Source organism: Mirounga leonina, unplaced genomic scaffold (genome assembly GCF_011800145.1).
Source record: "Mirounga leonina isolate KUSES-001 unplaced genomic scaffold, KU_Mleo_1.0 Mir_96, whole genome shotgun sequence".
In the NCBI taxonomy this organism is placed as follows: domain Eukaryota; kingdom Metazoa; phylum Chordata; class Mammalia; order Carnivora; family Phocidae; genus Mirounga; species Mirounga leonina.
The window spans coordinates 4,946,867-4,963,399 of record NW_023270871.1 but is presented as its reverse complement, the minus strand read 5'-3'; the positions used below and the strand labels follow the sequence as shown (position 1 = coordinate 4,963,399).

General features: G+C 38.2%; 1 long non-coding RNA gene across 1 annotated transcript in view; it reads left to right on the top strand.

The window, feature by feature from the left end:
* Positions 1 to 1,664: 1,664 nt before the first annotated feature.
* Positions 1,665 to 16,533, top strand: part of LOC118006421 — a 34,318-nt gene continuing 19,449 nt past the window's right edge. The window contains exons 1-2 of the long non-coding RNA XR_004678068.1: positions 1,665 to 1,677; positions 3,974 to 4,029. This is a non-coding gene — a long non-coding RNA (uncharacterized LOC118006421). The remainder of the gene's footprint in view (positions 1,678 to 3,973; positions 4,030 to 16,533) is intronic.

The following is a 16,533-nucleotide window of genomic DNA, read 5'->3' as shown; positions in this document are numbered from 1 at the left end:
ACATGGACTTAATGTCATCTCTGCCAGTAAATTACATATATCACTTTGCCTTAAAACCTATTGTCTGGAATTAGTCACAGAGCCCTGTCCACTTGCAAGCAGGTGGAAAAGTGAAATCCAGCCATGTATCTAGAAGGAGAGAAGAACTGCATATGGGTAAACAACAAACCTTTCTAACAATAATTCCTCTTATTAGTACTCCCTAGTAGATGGAAAATAAATTGTCATTTTAAACTACATAGAAGCAATTTTAAAGCAGCAAAGTGTTGCACGTATTAAATCACTTTGCAATGCAAACGTATCCAATAATATATATCCAAGTTGGTGTTATGCCCCTGCAAGGGAATGCATGTGTATTACACCTTGGGATAGGTTTTGATAATTCCTTCTTGAAAATTGTGTGTGGATTCAGTCAAGTAATACATACCCATCGGTTTTAACTTCATAGCTTCTTGATCAAAGATAGAATGATTCACTTCATAAGTTGCCTATGTTTGAGGCTCAACTCCGAATTTTATTTACATTAAAGTGCGTGTATTTCATTTAGTTCTTCAAAAATATGCAAAACTATTTAATGCAGGCTCTCAGGAAAATTCACGCAAGTATATTCTTAGAAACGTGTTAACAATTTAATCACAGAATGTGCAGTGGGTTGCTCTGAATGCCTACTTGAAGGGATAATATGTTTGAAAGTATAACGTCAGTTCCAATTTTTTATTTAGAACTTTCTTTATTCCCTTAACTTCATAACTGTACTTATCTAAGAAGTTAGTGCAGGAGGATATTTAGGAAATCAGCACAATTTAAAACCCCTGTACAGAAGCCAAGCTGATTGGCACTGCACATCGTTTTATTCTGCATGGGCAGCAGTTTTGTATTTCTTTAATATTTGTAATAAAAACAAAGCTACAGGAAAAGCCAGGAATTAAATATAAAAGTTTTGAAAGGCACAATCCTCATCACAAAAAAAGTGACGTGGAAGGAACACAAACCATGAAAACTGATTACTTCACATTATCCCCAGTTGAGTTTTTCTAACACGGGAAGACTAGCTAAAGGCAGATGATGAGCATATAAGGAAGTAGACTGTCTTCCTGGCCTACATTACTCACAGGCAATTTGTAAATCCTGTTAACCCTTACATTTACTTCAGATTTTCCATACCCATGTGGGATTTTCAAGACCACCTGTGTAGTATCAACTTTGAACTTCTATCCCACTCTCATTTTATTCCTCAGAGGCGTGCTCTCAGATTAAGTTACTGTAACTAACAACAACAAAAAATGCCACTCATTCCAATGACAATCAAGAACCCGCACAAGCTAACATCACATTAATGTAGCACAGTCTGGCCACTCTCATTTTCTCTCAAAATTATTTGTCATTGCTGAACCAGGTAATCTTTCCAGGAGAATAAATTATTTTAGGAAGGCGAGTCTCGTGTTTTGTTCCTTTCTTTAAGATTTATTTATTTATTTTAGAGAGAGGGAGAGAGAGTGTATGAGCAGGGTGAGGGGCAGAGGGAGAGGGAGGAAGGAAGAGGGAGAGAGAGAGAATCTCAAGCAGACTCCCTGCTGACGGGGAGCCTTCTGCGGAGTTCCATCTCATGATCTGATCTGGAGATTGTGACCTGAGCTGAAATCAAAAGTCGGATGTTCAACTGACTGAGCCACCCAGGTGCCTCAAGTCAGGTTTTTAAATTTATATAAAGAACCTCAGGATTTAATAAGGTAAGATGTTGCTTTAGAAATCTTTGCTAGTGACCTCCCAGGATGCCAGCCCATCTTTAACGAGGGCTAGTGCCACACCCTAAGCCACCAGTCCTGGGCACAGGTGTCCCAATGTTATTAGTACAGATATTATGTAGCATGAGAGATGTTCTAGTCCATGCTCTAGAAATTTGTTTAATGTTAACATCTTCTGAGACCATGGTCATGTTCCTGGGATTTCCCTGATAGAGAATTTTTTAATCTATCTGCTGTTAGCCACTCAAAGATCCTCAGTCAATTCACCAAAGATCTTCTGAAAAACGAGAAGGGTGTCAATGAGGTTCTTTGGGGAACGTGTCTTGTTCAGTCATGAGTCCCTGGAAACCCTGAGACCCTTTGCTAAAAGGTATTCAAAGTATAAGATAGATTACTACTGTACTTGAAGAATGACTATATTAAGTACAAAGTACTTTGCAGAAAGATACTACCGAGAAGAGAGCTTTTCACCATTCTGTTTTTCTTGCTCACTTTCATCCAAACAAGTTTTACCAGACTGCTTCTTGTGTTGCTAAGGTCTGCAAAGTTCGTAATTCTTCTTTACATGTGTGATGGTCAGTGTGCTGTGTCAACTGGGCTAGGCTACCGTCCCCGGGATTCAAGCAAACACTAATAGAGGTGTTGCCATGGAAATATTTTGTACATGGGATGTAACTATAATCAATTGAGTTTAGGAAGGGAGATTATCCTAGATAATCTTGGTGGACCCGATTCAATGCGTTGAAAAGCCTTGAGTGGAACTGAGGCTTCCCTGAAGAAGCAATTTCCTCTTGTGGACAGCAACTTTCCTCTGTGCCCAAATGTTCCAGCCCACCCTTCCTGATGATCTGCCCTACGGAGTTTGGACTCATCTAGTTGGTCTCCACAATACATTTCTTAATATACATCTCCTACTGGTTCTGCTTCTCTCCTTGAACCCCAATTGGTACAAGGGGTAACATACCCAGGAAGGCCCACACCAGCATTTGGACTAGATCTTAGGCTCCTCAGAAAAACCTCACTCTACACGCTGGGAGCCCTGCATTGTGAGAAGTTTCTGTTATTAATAGTTCACAAAGCTGCTATTTATAGACTGAACAGCTACACAGAAATATCAGGCACTGACTTGCTCCCTTCTGACCGTGTAAGGCTGGAGGCAAACAAGAGGACAAGGACAATCTTTTTGAACTGGTCTAGGCATTCGATGGCAGCAAACATCTCCATTTAAACCTGAAAGACAGCACTGTAACCGCTGTGACATACTTCGCCTTTTCATAGCTTGACAAATCTAGAGTCTGTACCCTTTCCCAAGGGGAGAGGAGTTTGCCTGCTTAATTATAAGGCAAATCAAAGCCCTTATTAGTTTATTGTAGAGTCTGCAACAAGAGAAAATATTTCATCAGATTTTTGTACTCTACTTCTTAAAAAAGCTCTCAAAATTTTCATCAGCAGTATCACGGTATATTATCAAAGTTTAGCTTTTGGAATAACCTGAAACATTGCAGATGATCAACACGCGATGCATTCCATGTGCCTGATCACCGGCCAGAATGCCTGAGCTGTGTATGAACAGCATTAGGGGCTCAGTTTTCCAGATGGGGAGATGAGAAGAATATGGCTGCCGCATCACAATATTTCATTTGAAGGCATTATTATATCTTACCCAAGTTTGAATTTTCTTTATAATCTTTTTCAAGAGATAAATGAGTTTTGCCAAATCAATCATTATGCTTCTTTTTCTAAGACGATAATCATTATTTGACCATCATTTCTTCTGTGAGTTTTGGGTACCAGGAAATTTCAGAATAAAATTCAGCTTCTGAATATGCCTATCTATCAGTTCAGATTTATTCTATCATTGTATTTTATAGTCCCCTTTTTGGTTTTAAATGTCCTCTTCATTTTAAGGGTCACAAAAGCAGAGCCTGAGTCCAGTACTTAGGCTCAGGCATCTGTTAGGGAGTCATTCCCGGAAGGAAGAGGGAGGGAACAGGGCCAAGAGGAGAGCGTGATGAATAGCCGGAGCCTTCACAGCATCACCGTGGTGGGCAGTGGGGCTCAGTATATTCACACCCTTAGGAGTATAGAGCATGCTCCCCAAAGTGCCCTGAAGGATGAGATTGGCGCCTTTATCCCGTGAAAGAAACTCACAAATAAAGTAGACTTATCACTTAGGTAATACACTAGCTCCTATCCACACTGATGGAGCCTCCTGGGTTATTTTGCAGTGGCCAAGGCTTCAGAAGAGGCACTTAGCCTTGAGGCAGGATACTCCACGTGCCAGGTAAGTCTGACTCCGCCCTGCTGCTGAACTCAGGTAGGCTGGGGAGACCGACGCAGGGCCTCAGTCATATCATGTGTGTGCCTTTTGGTACAGCACTTCCTGGTGAGGAGAAAAAACAATTCAGACACACACCTGTACAAACACACACACGCGTCACGTCCTTACTTACAAGTACCCGCTGCAAACTTTCCCTTATTGTGGGAGTACCAACTTGAGTTTGGGTCTATAATTCTAAAGAAGAGGAAGGAATGAGTTGAAGGAGACGGGTTTTTTTGTTTTTTTTTTTTTAAAGATTTTATTTATTTATTTGAGAGAGAGAATGAGAGAGAGCACATGAGAGGGGGGAGGGCCAGAGGGAGAAGCAGACTCCCTGCTGAGCAGGGAGCCCGATGCGGGACTCGATCCAGGGACTCCAGGATCATGACCTGAGCCGAAGGCAGTCGCTTAACCAACTGAGCCACCCAGGCGCCCGAAGGAGACGTTTTTATAAACAAAGTAAAATAAATGCACGGAAAAGTGTCTGGACACACGTACTGCCTTGGAATGAAATTTACATTCTCTGAAAAGGCTTTACATGAATTAGCTAAAAACATTGCTTCCTATTTCATGGAGGTAACAGAAGCAATCACCAGATTTCCTTTGAAATCCTTCTCCCACCAACAATCTACGCACTCACAGGCTTGTGTGAGCACATACCCTGCCTTCCCTCTCAGGACATTGAGGAACTGTCTGTTCTTGCGTACAGGACAAACCTACCCCTTGCCGTCCATTCTCTTCCACCCACTCTACTGCACTTCCCTCTCTCTGAATCATTACTCTTCAATTAAAAAAAAAAAAAAAAAGGCATCCAGACTTTCCACTAAAGGGAACACCAAAACAAAGAAACCTTGGCTTGCTTTCACCCCTGCACTCACTGCTTAGTGTCTCTGTTTCTCCTTACTACGAAATTTCTTAAATGATTTATACACGCTTCCTGTCTGCAGTTTTCTCCTCTTTCTTCCTTGAATCCCTGCCAGTTACCCAGCCACAACCACTCCTTTAAAATGGCCTCCATGTTACTAAGGGCAGCTTCCCAGTTCTCACCTCATGCTGGCTTTCCTCAGGTTGGACACCGGGAATCCCTGCTTCCTACCACTCAGCTCCCAAGGCACCACCACCCTCTCTTACTTTTCCTCCTACCTCATTGGCCACTCCTTTTCTGAGGGCACACTCCCACCTTTTTAAGGTGAGAGGAGCTGACTGAAAACAACTACAGAACTTAAACACTTCCACGAAAAGCTAGTTAAAGGAGTAAACAGAGAGAGAATATGGGATCTGGGACAGTTGACAGCAGGGGGCTCTTTATGTGGTGGGAAAGGCGTACTTCCAGATCTCTGCAAGGTAGATGACAAACTTAACTCTCAGCCTTCCTTAAATGCAGGGACACTGCATTCCTAAAGATGCCCAGGGAATAAGGAGGACAAGTAGATTAAAATAACAACAACAGTAATAATAGCAATTTAAAAATGCATATTTACTATATAATACAATTAATTAATATAAATCCTTTATATAACCAATATATGTATGAATATGTAAGAAGCCAACAAAAATTTCTTAAAACTCTTCTCTGGCCTTCTCTTGTAAATTTCTCTGGTACATTTTTGGCATGCATCTGATAGAAGTCTAAAAGACAACTTGCCTATAATCACTGAAGAAGGTGTGCATGCTTATTGGGAGAGGAAATTACATATTACAGAAGTTAAGGCCATCAGTAAGTAAGTAAGACTTTGAGGAATTTAATGAAGTAGTCAGAGGTGCAGGACAGGAAGAAATAAATCTATGTGTCTATTCAGATAGAAAAAAAAAATAGTGTCAGAGACCCTAATGAGAAGACTGAAGTGCTCAGAGCAAAAAGTATCTTGCATCTCGACAAACTGCCTGGCACAGTGAAGGAAGAATATCTGAGCAATGCTCTGGAGAAGGAAGGATGAACTTCCCATAAATGAAATGTATTTGCCACAATGTATTTCAAGCTGTTTCTGTACAAAGTGTCAACAATACCTATGTATCCAGTAGGCATATTTCCATTCGATACATTCTCAGCCCACAAGTTATAAAAATTAATTGCTAGGACAGTTCCATATGGTTAGGACATCTGCTAAAAGACTTCCCCCAAGCAGATTCAGGGAAATACAATTAAAGAAAGCATGTGGAATGTTTGGAGCCCTTTTTATGAGTTCCTAGGTTAGCTAAACTTCAACAACAGCTGTCGGAATCAGGTAAAACATTGCCAAATGATATTCACATTCACCCACTGACCAGCAGCACAAACTGTTACTAAGATTCAAAGCTGCGTATTTCTGGGCAAGATTTTGCCCAGTGCAAGGAGATCTCTCTGAAGGAGACAGAAAACAACAGGAAGTATTTCAGTGCTGAGCTCAGGGTTCAGAAGAGAAGCACCTGGTTTGGTGGAAACAGCTGCCGAAGCCCCTCGGAGTGTTGCCCCCCCCCACCCCCCCCCACCCCCGCCCTGTGAGCTCACCCTGGAACCAGCCGCTTCCCCTAAAGGAAGAGTCTCACTGACTTGGAATATTGAGGAAACTAGATTTGCCTTAGAGGGCAGAAGCAGTTTTCCCTCCATAGATATTCTACCAGACTACAGTTCCCAAACAAAGGTTTTTAAGCATTCTATTATAATGCTTAATTTTTAAGGACAAAGCAATCTGAGCATATCATTGATACCAAAGATAATCTCCAATGTGAGAAAATGTGTTACCATTCTTTTGTAACTACTGAAAAAACAGCACTGCATTCCAAACAAGAAAGTGTAGCATGTATAGGAAAAGTCTTGGAAAACTATTATGGGAATCATTTTTTGTAATTTGTTTTTCTAGTGATCCGCCTATCTCCTTTGACCTTTAGTTCTCAACCAAATGTTGGACTTGCTTTTTGCCAAGGCATGGAAATGATTTGTGTTTTCAATTTAATGTCCATTCACACTGCTTAGTCTAAAAACTCTAAACAAATATAGATTTTAGGTAGTTATATTCATAAACATTTTCTTGTAAATGGGCTATACATGTCATAAGAGAAACAAAGTATCGCAGAATGGGGGGAAGGGGACAGAGGAAGGGAAATTGCTCCATCAATCACCCTTCCATACTATCCAGAGAGGATGTAATGATTGGTTATAGAAACATGAGAGATTTCTATCTAGCACTTGCCTAAATCAGTGTGATGGGTGTGTTTCTTAAGACTGGTAGTGGATAGAGACAGTGCTTGAGGGATCTCTTTGTCACTGTGGGATGCACACCATGTTTCTACTACTATACTTAAGCCAGCACCAGACCTGAATAACCAGGTTTTTCTTTGTTCCCTTTGCATTTTCCCCCCTGATCGTTGTACTCTGTCTTTGATGCTACCACACCTCATAGCAAGCATTAGAGAGACTGAGAAACAAGTGTGAGGACATGGAGAATGAGACATAATATTTCCTTACAGAGAATTATTTTCTTAAATAATTAATCCCACAGAGTGGCCTTCCTGAGTCCTTGATGCATTGCAGAAATACCCCCTTGGATAGTGTATAGTCATATATTTATATTTTTATATATATATATGTATATATATATATATTTCTGGATTCAGTTTGCTTTTCGTTGTTCATTTTTTGGGGTTTTTGTTCATGTAGTGTTGTCTGTAGTATTCTTTTCTTGTGATGTCTTTGTTCTGCTCTAATACAGTAAAACTGGCCTCAGAGGATGATTTGGGAGCTCATTCTATTTTCTTTATTTTAACCTCTTCTTTAAAAAAAAAAAAAAGAATTTGTGTTGAGTTTGGTACTATTTCTTCCTTAAATGCTTGGTAGAATTGACCAGTGAAGCCATCTAAACCTATTGTTGATGATGATGATGATGATATTTTTTATTACTCATTCTTTGAGCAGCACAGCTGGTAAACCCCATCCTTCCTTGGCCCTCAGATTCTGCAGGGAGCTTATGATTATAAAAATAAAAACAGCTATTAACTCATTTAACCCTCACAATAACACTGTGAGGCAAGTTATTTTTATTACCCTTAATTTATAGATGAAGAACAGAGAGGTTAAGCAACTAAGTTAAGTTCACACAACTGGTAAGTGGTGAAGCCAGGATTCAAACCCAGGCAGATGGGTTCCTGTGCTCATTATCTTACCCAAAAAAAGTTGAAAATAATGTTCTTGTAAATATTTTGTCATTCCTTCCTTCCTTCCCTCCTTCCTTCCCTCCTTCCTTCCTTCTTCCTTCCTTCCTTCCTTCCTTCCTTCCTTCCTTCCTTCCTTCCTTCCTTCCTTCCTTCCTTCCTCCCTTTCTCCCTCCCTCCCATCCTCCCTCCCTCCCTCTTTCCCTTCCTCCCTCCCTTACTCTTTCTCTCTTTTTCTCTCTTTTTCATCCTAACAGGCTTTATTAACTAGCTTCACTACCTAGTCACACTTCAGAATCCATCTCTTGGCAGATGCATGGAAACAAATTTCTTTATAGAATATGAATTTTCTTTTATTATTTACTGGTTGAGGTGGCTTGAATGGACCTCTGCCTCATAATCCTTTAAAAAGTAAGTAATAATGCAAATAAATTGCCAGCTGGATTTTCTAAGGATCCATCTATGCTTTTGTCCAAGTATAATTTTTATCTGACCTCTGAAGAGTTTTTATTTAAAATGTGACAAATCCACTTTATTTAGTAAAAATTATGACTAAATATCTATTAAGTCATTACATAGGTTAATCAGCAAAAATTCTAATGTTAGACTTACTTTGGGGCCCAAGAAAAATACTGGTAGATCTCCATTCTCTTTCCCCTTTCTTACACACCACAAATGACATTTCATGTCTGCTACTCAGGGTGAGTTTCCAGACTCAGGATGCCTACAGATGGAGATCTTCCATATGGGTTTTCCTAATGTGGGGCCTGCTTCCTATTCTCTATCTTCTGCCTTTGAGATCATGTGGGACAGAGAGTTACAGAGATGAGCTGCGTCCTGGATGCCTGGCTTTCTCTGACAAACTCAGACAGGAGAATGGGTTTGCTTGTTTTTGTTTGTTGGTTGGTTGGTTTGTTTTCTCACTTGAACCATATCTTCCTCCCTCCCCTTCAATGCCTTTTCTTTTTCTCTCAAGTTTCCTTTGGGATCTCTTTACCCATTTTCCCGATACATATCAGGGATGGAAAGTTCTAGACTTTCCAACCAACCCAAGGAAAAGTATAGCAGAAAGGGTACTATTTGGTAGGCTGGTGATTCCATGATAACAATACTGCTATCACTGATGGGCAGAGAGAAATCTTTCAAGTGGTGGGTAAAGTATGAGTATCCCCAAGCATCATTTCAAAAGCAATCTCCTTACTTGGTGCCCATTCCTTTAATATTTCACTATCATTTTTCATTATTATTCTAGGAAATCATCTGGATAAAAACAGTATGTTTATAGAAAGTCCCCTTGCTTTTACCCAATAAGGCTTTTGAATTCATAGGAATAATAATGCTGTGAACTTGGACAGTGCCCTCATACCAAGGAATGCTGAGTGCTTTCAATAATCAAGTGCCAACTCACCAGCCTGCCTGGAATTCCTGCTAGTAGGCCCTTGCCCATTTCCTCCAATTTTTCTTTACCACAAGAGAAGGGCATAAAACTGAGATATCAATACGCATATAATTTATACTAGTGAATGCTATGTTATCTCTCTTCCGTTTTGAAAGTTTTCCCAGGCTCCTTCCTCACATCATTGTATGACACTTTTTTTTCCTCTGAATGCTTTAATGTTGAGTCATTAGAAATGGAATATTAAATTGTTTAATTGATTATATATATGTGTGTGTGTGTATATATATATATATATATAACTTTTAATGCCTCCCCATCATTAAAATCTAATCTAACTATAGCACAACCTTAAAACCAGGAAATTGGCATTGATACAACCATAGAGCTTATTCACATATCACGAGTCATATATGCATTTGTGTGTGTGTGTGTCTCTCTGCAATTTCATCACATGTGTAGCTCTGTGTGACCATTGCCACAATTAAGATACTTACCTGGGCCATCACCACGGGGTTCCCTTGTCCTATGCCTTCACAGCCGCATCTGCTTAACCCCTTGCAATGACTCATCTATTCTCCAGATCTATAATTAGTCACTTCACAGACATGTTCCATAAGTGGACTCATGAATGAATCCAAAGTATGTATCCTTTTGAGATCAGTTTTTTGTGCTTAACATAATTTCCTTGAGGTTCATCCAAGTTATTGTCTGTTTCAGTATCTCTTTCTTTGTTAGTGCCGAGTAGTATTCCATGACGTGAATGTACCTACTGAAAGACCATCTAGGTTGTTTCCTGTTCTTGACTATTAGAAAGAAAAAAAGGTGCCATAACATTCAGGTACACATTTCTGCATAGTTTTAAAAATTTCTCTGTAATATATGTCTTCTGTAATATATGTAGTAAGTCTATTGTTAGCATTAAAAGCAACTACCGAACTGTTTTCCAGAGTAGCCATACCATTTTACAATCCCAGAGGCAATAAATGTATGATCTAGTTTCTCTGCACCCTCTCCAGCATTTAGGGTAATCACTATTTTTTTTTTTTTTCTAATTTAGCTATTCTGAAGTTGTGTTGTGATATCTCCTTTTGGTTTTAACTTGCATTTCTCTAATGACAAATAATAATGACAACAATGATGATGAGGATAGTATTTTTTATAGCTCCTTCTTTGAGTATAGCTGGAAAACTGCCTTTCCTTGACCCTCAGATGATGTTGAACATCTTTTCTGTGCTTATTTTTCATCTGTATGTTCTCTTTGTTAAATGTCTACATGTGCCTTCTGCCCATTTTTAATTGGGTGGTTTATTTATTAATGTTGAATTTTGAGTTCTTTATACATTCATACTTTGATGAAGTCCAATCTAACAATTTTTCCTTTATGTTTTGGTGTTAAATCTAAAAACTCTTTGCCTAATCCTAGGTCCCAAAGATTTTCTTTCATTTTTTTCCCCTAGAAGTTTTATAGTTTTCTGCTTAATATTTAAGTCCCTGATCCATTTTTGAGATAATATTTGTATGAAATGTGAGTTTTGGTTGAGATTCATATTTTCTCCATGGATGTCCAATTGCTCCAGCACCATTTATCGAAAAGGCTATCCCTTCTCCATTGAATTATTTTTGCTCTTTTGTCAAAAAGTAATTGGACAAATATGTGTGGATGGATATTTCTGGCTTCTCTGTTCAGTTGATCTGGGTGTCTGTCCCTCCACTGGTTCTACACTATCTTGATGACTATAGTCTTCACATCAGGAAGACTGACTCACTTTGTTCTTCTTTTTCAAAATTGTTTTGGCTATGCTAGGATGCAGCACTTCTGAAGACAATAAAACAAATAAGAGAAAAGTCAAGTCTAGCAGCCATATATACAGTAACAGAAAAAATCATGATATCAGTAAAAAAAAGTTGATTTATGTTATCTAAAGAAGTTTTAAAAGACTATTATTCAATTTCTTTTTTTTTTAAGATTTTATTCATTTATTTGAGAGAGTGAGAGATTGAGAGAGAGCGAGCACGCACAAACTGGGGGGAGAGGCAGAGGGAGAGGGAGAAGCAGTCTCCCACCCAGCAGGGAGCCCGATGCGGAACTCCATCCCAGGACCCCGAGATCATGACCCAAGCCAAAGGCAGCCGCCCAACCAACTGAGCCACCCAGACGCCCCTATTATTCCATCTCTAAGAATTTATTACAAGGAAATAATCAGAAAACTCTATTAAGTTGTATGCCTAATAATATAGAAACACCTAACAGTGGCTTCTGATAGCTCAAATTTTGAGTGAAACTCTAACAGATCAGAATTACACAAGTGTGGTCTGCTTTTTATTGTTGGTCTGCAAACTGGTTTTTAGTGAGTCTATGACAGGATAGGGTAAAGAACTGAGAATAAGCATTAAACTTATAATTTATAGCAATTTGGCAAGGTAATTTCATATCTGTTGAACTTTGTAATTTAAAAAAATAGAAGCTTATATATACTTTTAAAGATTTTATTTATTTATTTGAGAGGGAGAGTGAGTGAGAGAGAGAGAGAGAGCGCGAGTGGGGGAGCAGCAGAGGGAGAGGGAGAAGCAGACTCCCTGCTGAGCAGGAGATTCCCTGCTCCATTCCTGGAATCCGGGATCATAACCTGAGCCGAAGGCAGATGCTTAACCAACTGAGCCAGAAGCTTACATTTTATGCCTTTTTTTTTTTATCATTTTCTTTTCTTAGTCATTCATTTTTATTGCCATTTAATTTGTCACAAAAGTAATGATCCACTACAGATTGGAAATTTTTTAAAGATTGGTCCTTCACCACAGATACTTTCAGAAGCAGTGATTGGACCAGTTCTTCCTAGCCTATATCACTCCATAGCACAGATTTTTAAAAAGTTGATATTTGTATGGGGCCCTGGGGTAAAGTCAAGGGCATTTACTTGCTTCCTAACTGGGTTTGGATGAAAAAAATATATATACTTATACCACATATTTATGATAAGAAAAGCATAGTTCAAAACAGGAAAGAAATTCATTACTGAGCCACATAAAATATTTTCCAATATTTTTAAAATGAGAAATCTGAACTTGTTTCTGTGAAGGTGATTCTTTGCGTCAGGACGTAAAAGTTGAATTGATATTTAAGGAATCTAACAAGTGTTCTTTTCCTTCCCTCAACAAATAAAACCTTGACATTTTTTGTTTGAGAGTGCTAATGGATTTTTAATCCAAATAGACTGTTTTCATGTCAAGTATTTCAAAGTATCCAGGATACTCTAATTTTCAGAATGATCCTACATTGTCAGAGCAGGCCTGTTGCAATGCCCTGAGGGGCATCATAAGGAATACTATCAGTGATATTGTAACAGGGATGTAATGGGACTGAGGGGAGCTACAGTGGTGGTGAATAGAGCATAATATATAAACTTGTCAAATCACTAACTTGTACACCTGAAACTGATGTACATTGTATGTGAACTATATTCTGAATTAATAGAGAGAACATTTTCAAACACAAAGAAAAAAACTATAAAGTAAAAACGAAAAACAAAACTCAGAGGATTGTGTTTTTCCATCTGTACTCCTCTTTTCATTGGGCTCTGTAACATTAATTAAATATATTTTATGAGGAAAAAAGAGAACAGATGCTCTGAGACTTGCAAACAGAAATGGAGGACGTTACCTGCAGCTGCCATTGCCCGGTGCCCCATCTCGCTTCCTTTCCCTCCACCACATCTGGCCGCACGTTGGTCTCTTCAGCATGCTCCTTGACACCTGGAATACAAACTCCTTCAACAGCTCCACAGCAGTGGTGGGCTCTGCAGCTGGCTGCAGATGTAGACATCCAAGCAGAAGAGGACCTCCTTGACGTTTTCACTGTGTCATGATGAAACAGCATGTGCTTGGTGCGCTCACTGTGTTCACAGCCTACAAGGCTAATCACAACCCCGCTCCAAGCAGCACCAAACTGGGCTGCTCCCAGTCAGAGACAACCGAACCAAACTCTTCCCTACTCTGTCAGACACTGCCCAATGACTGTTGGGGCAGAAGAGATCAGGATCTCCTGGCTCTTCATTTTGTGTCTCTGCACATCTGTCTGGAAGCTCTGCAGAATCATCTCCACTTTGTTCACTGCAGTACCTCAACGAACAGTGCAGTTGCCTGTCACATAGTCTGTGCTCAATAAAGACTTGTCCAATGAATGACTCTCCATCAATATGTGATTGGTTAAATAAATATGATCTGTCCATACAATGGGATACTATGAAGCCTCTAAATAGAATGAAGCTGTCAGTGAATAGCTCTAGGTGAAAACTTTATGTTGCCAAATAGTATGCATAATATAATCCACTTTACATAAATTATATGTGTTTGTGTATACATACAGCAATATTATAAGGAACTTTAACTGTTTGAATTTGTTCTAATTTTTTGAATTCTTTCTGGTTGATTTCTAATCTTTTTTTATAATTACTAATGTAGACACTCCCTCACAGATAAATAACAGTGAAGAGTGGGGCCTCAGAGAGAAAGAACAGTAAAAGAACAGCCACTCCAAGGACTGAACTTTGTTCTTCCTTTCAGTTGCTCACATTGTGTCTGAACCGAGCAAATACACACCGTGAACACTTATTCAAATATCTCCCCACACCATTCCCCTGAAATTGATTTAGTGATCAATAATTGTGTTTTAGACTTTTGCATTTTTTAAATAAAATATTCTTTTCTGAATATAAAAGAAAACTGAGACAATTCAGAAAAGTATGAAAATATTTTAAAAGTTTCCATAATCTCATCCACACAGAGCTAACCACCATGGACATTTTTAGCATATTTTTTGTCAATCGGTTCTCTATGCAATTTTAGCTGATAATAGATCATGAGCATTTCCCTGTATCATTAACCATTTTCTAAGCATGACTGAAAATGAAATTTTCTGTTGAGATTGTTATTTTTAAAAGTATTTTGAGAGGCATCTATCTATGCATTTATTTGAAAATACTTTTTGTCAGATTGACTCTCAATTTTATGGCATTTCTCATATGTAGAATACCTTAATTTTCATGCAGTATAATTTAACAACCTGTCTTTTTGTGCTTTTACTCAGAGAATGATCTTTCCCATAGTTGAGTAAAGTAATATTTACATAACTTTTCTCCTAGTCCTTTTTTTTTTTTTTTTGGATATATACCCAGAAATAGAACTTCTGAGTCATATGCTAGTTTTAATTTTTGGAGGAAACTCCATACTGTTTTCCATAGTGGCTGTACTAATTTAAATTCCCACCACTGTGCAAAAGGGTACCCTTTTCTCCATACCCTTTTGGGTTTTTTTTTTTTTTTTTATAATAGCTATCCTAATATGTGTGAGGTAGTATTCCACTGTGGCTTACTTTGCCTTTTCCTGATGATTAGTGATGTTGAGTACCTTTTCATATACCTGTTGGCCATTTGTATGCCTTCTTTGGCAATTGTTTGTTCTGGTCCTTTGCCCGTTTTTTAACTGAATTATTTGATTTTTGTTATTGAGTTGTAAAAATTCCTTATATAATTTAAATATTAACCTCTTAACCAGATATATGTTTTGCAGATTTTATCCCATTTTATAGGTTGCTTTTACATTTTGTTAATTTTTCCTTTGCTGTACAGAAAGTTTTTAGTTTGATATAGTAACACTTGTATATTTTTGCATTTGTTACAAAAATACATATATATATATATATATATACATACTGCCAAGATTCATGTTAAGCAGTTTTGTTGCTATGTTTTCTATAACGAGATTTATGGTTTCAGGTCTTACATTTAAGCCATTAATCCATTTTGAATTGATTGGTGTAACTTAAGAGTCTAATTCCATTCTTTTGCATGTGAATATCCAGTATTTCCAACACCTCCCAATAAGCTTTTTTTTTTTTGCCTTTTAAAAAAGGCTTTATTGAGGTATAATTTATATGTAATTAACTGTATATATCTAAAGTGTATGATAAGTTTTTTGATAAGTTTTGACATACGAATACCCCCATGAAACCATCACCACAAGAAGGAATATTCATGATTGCCAACACTTCCTTGTGTCCCTTTTCAGTCCCTTCCCCCACTGTCCCCAGCCTACTCCCCAGGTGACGACTACTGCTGTCACTGTAGACCAGAGATTTTTCCTCGACTTTTGTGTAAGTGGCAACATTTTCTAGTCATCAGATGTGTATGTGTGTGTGTGTGCACGTGTGTGTGCACACGTTTGTGTTTGTGTGTGCATCAGACTTCCCTTGTAAAATCCAAATATATATTTTAGAGAAATAGTATCATTTATAAGATTGGGGTCAATTTCTACCTCCTAGGATAATGACTGAAATTGCCTTGGCCAGAATTTGCCTTTACTCTACCACGACCATTTTGTACAATATCTTTTTTAAAGCACTTGTCTAGTTCTGTAGTAAATGGGAGTCAGCACATTCACAATGGGCCATGTACTTTGGGGTGGGAAATCAATTTACAGCAATGAGAAGGGGAAGAAATAATATCATAAGAAGAGATAAATAAGAACCATAATCCTTTTTGCAGTCTCAAGATGGAAAGATCACCATTGTATGTGGTAATTATATTAGTGTGTACCTTAACCCACATGCATTTATGCATATGCCCTAACTTAATGGTCCTTAAACTTAATGCCCACTGTAGCTATGGATCTGCCTCAATGACATAACACCCAAACCAATGAGCTGATAATGAGCTGTAAGTATCTCCATAATATGTAAAGATCTATTTGAAATTTAAAAAAACACACACACAATAGATAAATGCACAAAGAATAAGAAAATATAAATGACCTTTAAACATATGAAAACATGACCAAATGCACTCAAAACAAGATATGCATGAATAAAAACTATACTATTATCTTGCTTCTTACTGATCATATGAGCAAAAGTCCAGAATTTTGATAATAAACTGTTAACAAGCTGT